The 10535-nt window shown below is 38.8% G+C and overlaps 1 long non-coding RNA gene across 8 annotated transcripts; it reads left to right on the top strand.

Annotated features, from left to right (window-relative positions):
• Window positions 1–307: 307 nt before the first annotated feature.
• LOC112202582 lies at window positions 308–9604 on the top strand. Of its 8 annotated transcripts, XR_005810866.1 has the most exons (7): window positions 308–1052; window positions 1128–1194; window positions 2156–2237; window positions 5485–5545; window positions 7265–7326; window positions 8560–8636; window positions 9396–9604. It is a non-coding gene; the product is annotated as an uncharacterized LOC112202582 (long non-coding RNA). The 8 variants fall into 8 exon arrangements; XR_005810862.1 differs by lacking the exon at window positions 5485–5545; XR_005810865.1 differs by lacking the exons at window positions 5485–5545; window positions 7265–7326.
• Window positions 9605–10535: the final 931 nt, after the last annotated feature.

Genomic DNA, 10535 nt, shown 5'->3' with positions numbered 1-10535 from the left:
TCATTTTGGTCTCAAGATCACGATTTGGGCCTTATGATTTATGTTTTGGGCCTAGAAGGTTACAGAGGTTTAGTGAGGCAACAGTTTGTTGAATTTTCGAAGACGAAAAATCGAGTTTTGGGCCTAGTTCATACGAAGTCGAGAATTAAATTAGGAAGTTTCCGACGAAAAACGAATAAAAGAAAAGTTACGAGCCTCAAACCGAAAGCAATTAGCTAGAAGAGTTTCGTACTTCGTCGCAAGGGCAAAATGGACATTTCACATACGCAAGTATAAATAGGAATTTAAGAACCCAAACCCTAAATTCTCTCCTTCCTCTCCCTCTCGACCGCGTTCTCTCTCTTTCTCTCCCTGACCTCTCGCTCCCTCTCTTTTCTTCTTCCCTCTACAACCACCGGAGAACACCATCTCCGGCCACTATCTCACCACACTGCCACCTCCAATCGATCCAACACCCAAATCCGACCTAAACCCGAGCCCAGCACCACCATGCATCATCTCCAGCCTCCACACGCGACCACCAAACCTGCGACACCACTGCCATCCTTAATCCTTTGATCTCCAGTCATTAATTCACACCACCACTATCAGAAATTGAAGCACCAAGCCATAAAGAGCAAAGCCCGAACCATAGCCTCAAACTCTGAAGCTGGAAAACGCCGTACGAGCTCGCCGGAACTCAAGGCTCTGCATGTCTTCGTTTTTCGGCCTCCAGTTCGAAACGAGCGAAGCCACCTCTAAGGATAGAATCAGCACCTCAAATTCCTCCAAAGCCCTCCAGTTTTGGCCTCCAGCTCCGGCAAACACTGCTGCAAGCACCGCGACTGGCGCTTGAGCCATCAAGAGATGCCTTGAGCGCTACCAGCTTACTCTCTTCGTCCAGTAAGCTTGATTTCGTCCCTTTTCATTGGTCAAGCCCATATTTCGATTTGGATTGATAGACTCTAATTCGATTGTTAATTTGGGATTGTGTGAGGTTTTGTGGAATCTGAGTTTTTGAAGAATTTGGAGAGGAGAAGTGTTGGGTCAGTTTCCATTGAGAATGGGCTGAGGTAAGGGTTACGAACTCTATGTTTGGATGTGATTTTGGTTAAGAGCTGGACTGCTGATTTTGTTATGCTCGTTAGGTATTTCAAAACGGTTGTCGATGGTGGAGTGCAGCTACAATGGGTTTCTACTTTGGAAAGGAGAATGGTAAGGTTCTGGAATTTGATTTTACCGGTGGTGAAATTATTGTGGATGTATTCTGTTGAGTAAGAGATGCATAGCTATAACTGAATGTGTATGGATTGAGAGGATGGTTGATTTAAGATGCCTCTGTTTCGGAATCAAATCCTTTTGGTAAGGACGGGGGAAATTACTAGTGTTTAAGTCTTGTTAGAGTTGTAGTTCTAGTTTGTTGAGAATGTGCAAAGTTAGTAAAGTAATGGGTGTCGTGACAAATGAAATGTTGACAAGAATGTAATCGGTGCTTTAGTGTATGACCTAAGGATTGGTAAATGAGAATGGAAAGAAAGTTGGATGCTAAATTTGGTAATTGATGTAGGTTTTTGGTTGAGGAATAATTTGGTTAAGTAACCAAAAAAAAAAGAAATCTGTTTAGTGAGTACTTTGATGATTGAAAGGGGAATTCAGGAAACTAAGGTGTATCAATGAAGATAGAAGGTCTACGGAGTTGACCTAAAAATTCAATCACGGACCATTGATTTGTTAAATTCTCCATGTCCTGAAAATTTAGAGAAATTTATTTAATGAATTGTTCGGGAATGGAAATTGTCATTTGTTTTCTTAAAGTAAAAAGGGTAAAGAAATAAAGGTCAAAGTGCTAAGCGTAATCACCATATCTCAAATGGTTCAAATGCCATGTCACTTGGATAATATTGGGAATGGTGAATGTAATTGTTACTTAAGAAAGGAATGTTAGTGAATGGTATCAAATATTTAATTGAAATTATATTATAGAAAGAAGCATGATCACCATATCCGAAATGATTCAAATGCTATGCCATTTGGATTGTTTGGGAATGGGTAAAGATTTTATCTATAAAAGGATAATCCGATGGACTTTAAGGAAAATTAAATAAATGCTTTGGTTGCTCGGTTAGTTGAGTTATAATGAAGTCAAGTTACTTATTGGTTTAATTTTATTTCAAAGGACTCGAGCATGTGCACATGGAATTGGACGAAGTATCCAAAGTCGGAAACGAAACTAGCTTGTGTGAGCACTCCATATCCAGGTAGGGTGAGCTGTCCCTTCCTTGTTAGAGGCTTTTCTATATGTGGAATGCTCTACTATGATAGTATGTTGCCTGCAAATACGTTTTTGGTTGTTCATTAGTCGATGCCTCGTGATATCCGTGTTTTCATAATTGATAATTACTCATTTCAAAAACCGAGGCTAGACTTGCATGTTGAGATACTGTACGCAGTGTATGTTTGTACTTGTGACCTGAAAGTGAATGGGACCTAGATGCGTAGATTCCTAGGAATCTCACGGTGTCGATAACCGTGAACCTCCGGAGGGGGCTGTGCTCCTATGTTTGTAAAGGAAAGGTAAGTATAGACAGTGAACCAGTCATAGGAGACTCAGAACCAGGAAATGGACACTTTCGCTACTTGTAGTCACGGGGACTACAGAGTAGTTGGCCGGTTCTCGAAGGATGACGAACCAGGTCGGTCACCGATTTGTTTTATTTTAGCCGGCAGGTAAGTATCTCGGAGCTCCAAGTTGTGTGAAGCATACGGCATATGTTTTTATAAAAGAAAACAAATGTTTGTGGTTGCCTCTTTTGAAAGTATTTTCGATAAACGTGCACAATATTATGTAGTAAATATTTTCGATTATTATTATTATCTTTCAAACCTAGCATGGTTGGGTCGGCCCCTATTGGGCATGTGAGGACGAAAGCTCATCCCTACAACAGTGTACAGGTTTCGAGTATGTGGTCGGGGAGTATACAGAGGAAGCACATGGCTCGGCTTAGCCCATTTCTCTTTGACTTTGTTAAAAGAGGGTTTTGGTCCCTTATTGGATTTTTTTTAAGTAACTAATTTCTTTAATTATTTATTTTCTACTCGCTTATTTACAAAATTTTGGGAGACCAGTAACCATGGGGCGCGTCTCTCATACTTGTATTTACCTAGTGATTTGTTATTTTCCAAATTGGGCTCCTATTGTAAGCCCAAATCTTTTAGCCCACTTTAAATTCCGCTTTCGAAGATCTATTATTCGGTTGCTAGAATGTTTTGTGACTTTTGTCCAAGAAAGTGTTTTGTAAACTAACAGTCTAAACCCAAAAAGGCCTTGCGATTTGGGGTTGATGAGTTATTGGGATGTCATTTGTGACATGTCGGTTTCTCATTGGCTCGGGGTCGCGGCGCTGTGGAACCCCTCTTTCGGGTCACCACAGATTTCTCTCCACTCAAGAGTCTTGGCTGCCTTTTCAAACACTGAAATCTGAGCTACTAAGTACAACTGTATAGCTACTTCCGTTGTATGATTGAAAACTAGGAGCTAAATTTTGAGGAAGCTCGCTTGAATCTCTTCTACTAGGTACACCTAGTGCAAGCTATAGAAATTGTTCAATAGATTTAAGCAATTCTGTTGTCTGAACTAGGAACATAGGCGGCAAGATTTTGAGCCAAAATGCAGTAAGCGACATGTTTCCCTCCATGTTTTGACATTTTGATTTTATGTTAGTGCAGTCATACGACAGTTTCTTATGTTTCTGTTGTAGGAGTGACCTTGAGACTTTTTGGTGGGTTTAATTAACTGCCACATCGTGTCCAAAAGAAAAGAAAAAAAAAAACCTAGCATTTAGCTTCTCGACACTCTCTTAGTCCTCTCTCTCTCTCTCTCTCTCTCTCTCTCTCTCTCGTGAACCTCCGTAATACCCCGAAAATTCGTTATTAATTTCTCGAAATTTTCAGAATTAATAAAGTGTTCGTAAGTACGATTTCGTGGTTCGAGTATAGAGCGAAATTGTTTCGGACAATTAATCATTCGAAATACACGTTTTAGGGGGGTTACAAAGTTTGACTTTTTATACATTAGGATTTTGTGAAAACTTCCTTCACGGAAATCGTAGAGCGCGTCGATACGAGTTCTTGCATATGCAGAAAGCGAAAATTGGAGTTTGTAAGAAGAAGTTATGGTCATTGGAAAAAGTTTCAATTTTGGGATTTATAGGAAAAATCCAAATTTTTTTTTTTTTTCAGAAAATCAAAATTTCCAAATTTGGAAACTCATTCTCTCTCTTCCAGCTTGACCACATTTCGGCCGCCCGACTTGCGGCGGTGATATCTCTCAGCTCCGGTCACCAATCGACACAATTCTTGTCCCTATCTCTTCGCCTCACTCCCATCTATAACTCTGTGAAGTTTCACGATGTGGCTCGGCCCGTGCATGCTTCAGCAATGCCGAGTAGTGGTGGCGACACTGCAACATTTCGCCATCTTAGAACTCACGATTCCGGCTAACTCTGATAGGAGAGTAGCTCCTAACAAGGAAATGCAAGAAAATGAAAGCAAGGCAAATAAGAAATTAAAAGAGATAATTCTTCATTGATTGTGGCCTCCCTAACATTTACAACTTATACTGAAATTAAAGCTAGTAGATCTTGACACTTGTCAAAGATCAGGACATAAAGAAAACCCTAGACAACAAACCCTATCTGAACTAGCCATGTACCACACATGTGCACGTCCACAAAAGATACCTGATGGCTAAATACAAAACGGTGCGTATAGAATGACAAGGTCAGCTAAGTCAACAACAACAGTCTTAGCAATATTGGAAACTATTCACTACAGAATCATAACAAACTCTTGCCAAATTAGGAGGGGAGACCAACTGGGCTTTGTTCGTCTTGCCATACTCTACAAACTCACGAAGTTTCACATCTCAATTCAACCCAAGGAAGACGAATTTTGGATTTGAGCGATTATGGGTGATTTCGACCTCTTTCTTTTTTAGGTAAATTTCGGCCTCTAGACTTAAAATTTGACTTTGGTGTAGTTATGAAAATTGTAATTAGAGTTGAGATGAAGAACTTTTGTGTTGGATGTTTTGTCAAATTTTGACTTTGGGCTGACTTTGGGCCGAGGGCGGGGCCGCCACTATGGTGGTGGTTTCCAACCACTTCCGGCCACCCCTGGAACAATTTATGTTCCTCTTTTTATTCTACACATCGATACGATCATTTCGATATATATTTTGTAATTTTTGGAAATTGTATAAGCAAGTTATGAATTTTCAAAGTTTTAGGGTTTTCGGTTCGATCGGTTTTTTATCCGAGAGGATTCGGCCGTCCGATTGACTTGTAGTTTTGAAATGTTGATCGTATAAGTATTCTGGAGACCTCGAGTGGTCTCGGATGAAGTTTCGCCTCAATCGGCATTACTTTCGGAATTTTAGGGCAAATGGGAGTTCGAAATATAATTGTTTTCGATTCGTGGACTAAGTTAAGATCATATTGTACTTAGGTGATTGACGGAGCGTATTTGATCCCTTATCTGCGGTGAGAAGATTCAGCAGGAGTTAGAGGTGAGTAAATCTCACGTGGTTCATTTACGAACCGAGTTATTTAATTGTCGAAATTGATTGATAATTGTAAAACGTTTTCGAAAATAAAGTTTTTTTTGAAATAATATGAACTTGATCGACTACGGTTCATAGGGCTACGGCTCATAGGTAAAAAAATGAATTTAAGTATAAAATGAATTTCTTGGTTTTAATACGTATGAACTATAGTTTGTATTAGTGGTCATTCTTGTGTGAATGACTATATATATATATATATATATATATATATATATTTACGTGAAATATATATGTATTGGTGGATTAGTTGGATGCAAGCAATATTTGTGCGTGAGTTCTTATTATTGTTTTGGGAATGACTTTTTGGGAAACAATTTGTTTTGGGAAATGGTATTTCTATTGTTTTGAAAAGTGATTGAAGATTTGGTTAACATTTTGGGTCTAGTGCGACTCATTTAAAGGTTTTAATCTAAGGATTAGGTTGGCCTAAGGATCCGGGTTGCAGGTTGTAACCTCAGTGTACGTGTAACGTCCCGTACCCCAATTTACCAGTTTACTAGTCATTTGGACGGTAAACGACAATTACTTTCACTTTTTACTTTGTTTTGATACTTTTAGTTGCCCTAAAAGTTGACTTTTTGTTCGGGTCAAAATTTGAGAAAATGTTCTTCATGAAAGTTGTAGAGAACGTTAAACCGAGGGCGTGCATATGTGGTGCGTAAAAATTGGAGTTCGTATGTGAAAGTTATAAGCGAAAGATTAAAGTTACTGTTTACGGTTACTGTTCATGGTAAGTTTCTATAAATAGCCGAGTTACTGTGGTAAGTTTCCATTTTTGGAAACCTACCCGGCTCTTTCTCTCTCCTCTCCCCCGATCCTTTCTTCCCTTCTGTCCGGTTTCTTCTTCCTCCGATATCTCCCTTCTCCGGCCGACCCACGACGGAATTTGGGCACCAGCAAGCTCGTCTCCTCCCCCTTGTCACGCCTGTGGTGGTGTTTTGCTGCGGCTCGACCGGAGGAGCTCGGAATTGAGCCATGAAGATTACGGTAGCCGAACAGAGGTTTCATCGATTTCCGGCGATTCTGGCCATATCCGGCCACCAAACTGGCGTCGAAGGATCGGTTTTTGCCAAGGATCATTTCGCCCCTATCCTCGAGTGAAGATTTTCAGTGTGGAGGTCGAATCGAAGATTTCAAATCCTAGGGTTCTTGGGATTTTCTAGAAAAATTTCACCAGCTGGTTTTGACTGTTTAAAGGTAAAATTGGGTTGTGTTTTAGTTGAGAAAATCGATCAGTGTGTTGAGTAGGTGCTGCTGTTAAAATATGGTGGCCATCGGAGGTAGTGGCCGCCGGCGCGTGGGGCCCACGCGCTGCCACTGTTGGCGGCGCGTGGAGGCGTGTTGGGCTGTGTTTTAATTCCAGTTTTTAGCCCATTAAATCCTATAAATATTGTAGAGCTTGTATATGAAATTTGGTGAATTTTGGAGAAGCTTGGAATTAATTATGAATTTTTGAAGTTTAGGGTTTCGATTATCGAATTACGAGAATCCGGCCGTCGGATATCTCTCGGTTCTGCCTTGGAACCTTTAAATTAACGAATTGGTATTAGTAGTATAATTTGGGTTGCATCCGAGGAGAAGTGGAGATGTTATTATAAGGAATGGATTTGAGGAATTGTATTAATTTGTGGAATAACTATTCACGGAATATATTATGTACAGGGTGACGTACCGAGCGATTGCTTGACGAATGAACTCATATGCGTGATCACCGGAATAGTACTGTGAGTGGACTTTTGTTTTAAGTAATGATGCATGCATTTATTTTCTTGAATTAATGCTTTATTTAATTAACATATTACTTTCCGAGCATATGAATTGATTTCGGAATTTGATTTCGATTTATCTCGTGGATTTGCTTTCAATAATGATTTTCATGAAGTATTTATGATTTATACTGGTTGTGAATTTCGGATATTAATTTGTTATGCTCGGATTCAAATTTATAATTGATGTTGATTTTCGACGAATTATTTCCGAGGTGATTTCCGGAATTATGCTATTTATATTATATTTATATTTGTCGATTTGGGATTTTTAAGAGATTTTCGAAATGAGATTTCGATGGAGTTGGTCTTCATATTTATTTATTTTTCGACTTTCGGTTTTGGCATTGGGAATGCCTTAATGATGATTTCAAGATTTTCTGGAATATTATCGGAAATGGGATTTCCTAAAGAAATTATAATGATTTATTAATTCTCGCCCATTTGTTTATGATTTCGAGACTATTTTGGCGTGCGATGTCACGTCGTTGAATACATGGATTTTATCTTGAGAGATTTTGGAGAAGCCTTATGGATTTACGGATTTACTGGTTTTCGATGGTTTCTCCTCACCATACGCGGGTCATGTGATTAGGTCTCCTCCTCACCGACTTTGTGTTGGTGAGTGGCAGTTGAGGTAGCTTATTCTCCTCCTCACTTACTTTGTGTTGGTGAGTGGCAGTAGAGGTGACGTATTCTCCTCCTCACGTGGGTGGCAGTCGAGGTAATGTTCTCCTCCTCACACAATCTATGTGTGAGTGGAAGTTGAGGTTATTAGTTCTCCTCCTCGCACAATCTATGTGTGAGTGGCAGTAGAGGGTAGGTAGAGCCTGGGAGGCTCCATTACCCGTATGGTGATATTTCTTCCGCATATCCTATCATTACTTGACTAGCGGGGCCTAGTCTGATTTCCGTTTAACCAGCGGGGCTGGTCTTATTCTGTTGAGTATTGGAGTTTCCATCCTTCCTTTCAGTTGTTTGGGACTAGCGGGGCTAGTCGGTTTTCTTGAGCGGAACTCCTTTTGTTTCGTTTTCCTAAATCAGTGCATGTATCGGGAGATTTTTTAATAAATTAAATGTGGGAAAGTATAAAATCTCTTTTGTTTAAAATTGCTTATTTTTGTCCACTCACACTAACGTGTTTTCAATACTTTCCTCTGGGCCCTTCTGTTTCAAATGCCCAATTTGCAGGCGAATTAGTGAGGTCGAGCGTACATGGAATTGAGGCATAGTCAACAGCATGGTTTCCGCGTTTGCCTTTGAGTTAGGTTGTCCTTATTTACCTTTCTATTAGAATTGCTCTGATTACCTATGGGATTTATGTTTTTCAAGTTGAGGTTTGTGTTTTGTGAATTGGAGATTGATGTTGAGTTGGGGAGCAGGGTGGCTCCAAAAGTATAAGGATGATTTGATTTAGAAGTGTAAATGCTTTCTACAGGTTTTGGGTAGCCCATTTTAGGGGAAGTTCCGCCAAATTTTTGGTAGAATTTCTTCTAAGGTGGGCCCTGCAGGGCCACTTCGGATTTCAGGGTGAAATCCGGGGCGGGTCCTGTCAGTAGGAATATTGGGATTTCACACCTTTGGCCGGGTGAATGGATACGATCAGTTAGAGCTCTAGTCTGTCTGGCGTTGTACTATCATAGGGCATAACTTTGTGTTATGGTACATGTGGGTATATGTTTTTAAAAGAGAGTTTCAGGGTGTACTTTCTTTTATTGTCCAGGTTGGACCAGAGTTTTCATATTGATTTATCAAGTTAACATTTTATATGTTTTGGCCACGATGTGACTTGTGTTATTTATTTTCGGAAAAGAATATTGGATTTTAAGGAATTGTGGTGTGTTTCTATCCCTTAAGTTGAAAGGTTTTCCTCGGAATTTGTGTGTGTTGCTTCCTTAAATCAAATTGGTGGATTCTTTGTGATATTCGTGTGAGTTGTGTGGTTTTTGTTTTTGAGTTACTCATACGAGTTTAAAAAGCTTACCGGGTTTATTGTTTGCAATCCGGTGCACTATTCCATGGTGTAGAGTTATTGTGCAGGTTAGAATATCAACTAATCGTCATTGAAACAGAGGTGTACTTTCTGTAGCTTGGACGATGAAGGGTACTTTGGTTTTAGTCTTCCGTTGTGTAGTGAGTGTGGTGGGTGTGTTTACTTATTGAATTGTTATTCAGTTTAATTTGTAAACTCTCTGTAATGTAATATGTGACTCTAAAGAACGAGTCAGTATTGACATTGTGAGTCGATTTGTTTAGTTGCTTAATTTAAATGAAAAAAAAATTCGAAGTGTTTTTATTGTGCTTGTTTAAGTTATCGCGTTTCAGCTTTTGGATTTCTTTATTCAAAATTCAGGGCGTGACAATTCTTGTAGAGGATAATGATCCAACAACCTACAAACAAGGTGTTGAAAGTCTAAATTCAAAATAGTGACAATTGACTGTGAAAGCACATTAAGAATCTGGGAATTTTATCACAATTAGGTGCTTGAGCTCAATGGAAGTCACCTCTCATTTTTAGAATTCAAATTTATGTAATAAGCTCTATTTGAACTATTTTTTTCATTTCTCAGCTTACTTGTAAATTTATTGTACAAGTTATCAATAAAAATTCAATTTTCCAGTTACAATTTTATTTATGGTGCCATTTTGATTCACTGGAACTGTTGAAATTATTATGTCTGAATATTATCAAAGTGAATCTTTTCAGGTTAAGGAAGCAAGCAACAGATTCACTAATATTTAGTGTTTGCTGATGAGATTTTGAATTATCAAAACTATGAGCAAGGAACTTAACATGTAGACATACTTCCTTCCAATTGCTCTTCTGTTTGTTATTTTTGGCTTATGTAACATGTAGCAGCTAGTATTAGTGATCTCTAATTTGTTAGTCATGTTGATTAAAAACATTCCTTGATTCTGCATCAACTTTTCATGTTAACCAAGCTGAATAAGTTTGAGTCTTGTAATTGTATTTCAGTGCACACTACAATTGTTACTTAATATTCATGTTATGGTTCAAATGCTATGCATAAAGACAATATTGGTCCAAGTGGGAGAATGTTGGAAAACAATTTGGACTCAATATTATCCAAGTATTTTTATATAATAGTTTTAATTTAACATAAATGATTAACTAATAGAAATACAAATTGAGACTCTATCTTGTT

Source organism: Rosa chinensis, chromosome 5 (assembly GCF_002994745.2).
Source record: "Rosa chinensis cultivar Old Blush chromosome 5, RchiOBHm-V2, whole genome shotgun sequence".
Classification (NCBI taxonomy): Eukaryota; Viridiplantae; Streptophyta; class Magnoliopsida; order Rosales; family Rosaceae; genus Rosa; species Rosa chinensis.
Note: the sequence above shows the minus strand (reverse complement) of the source record. Positions and strands in the feature narration are given on the sequence as shown.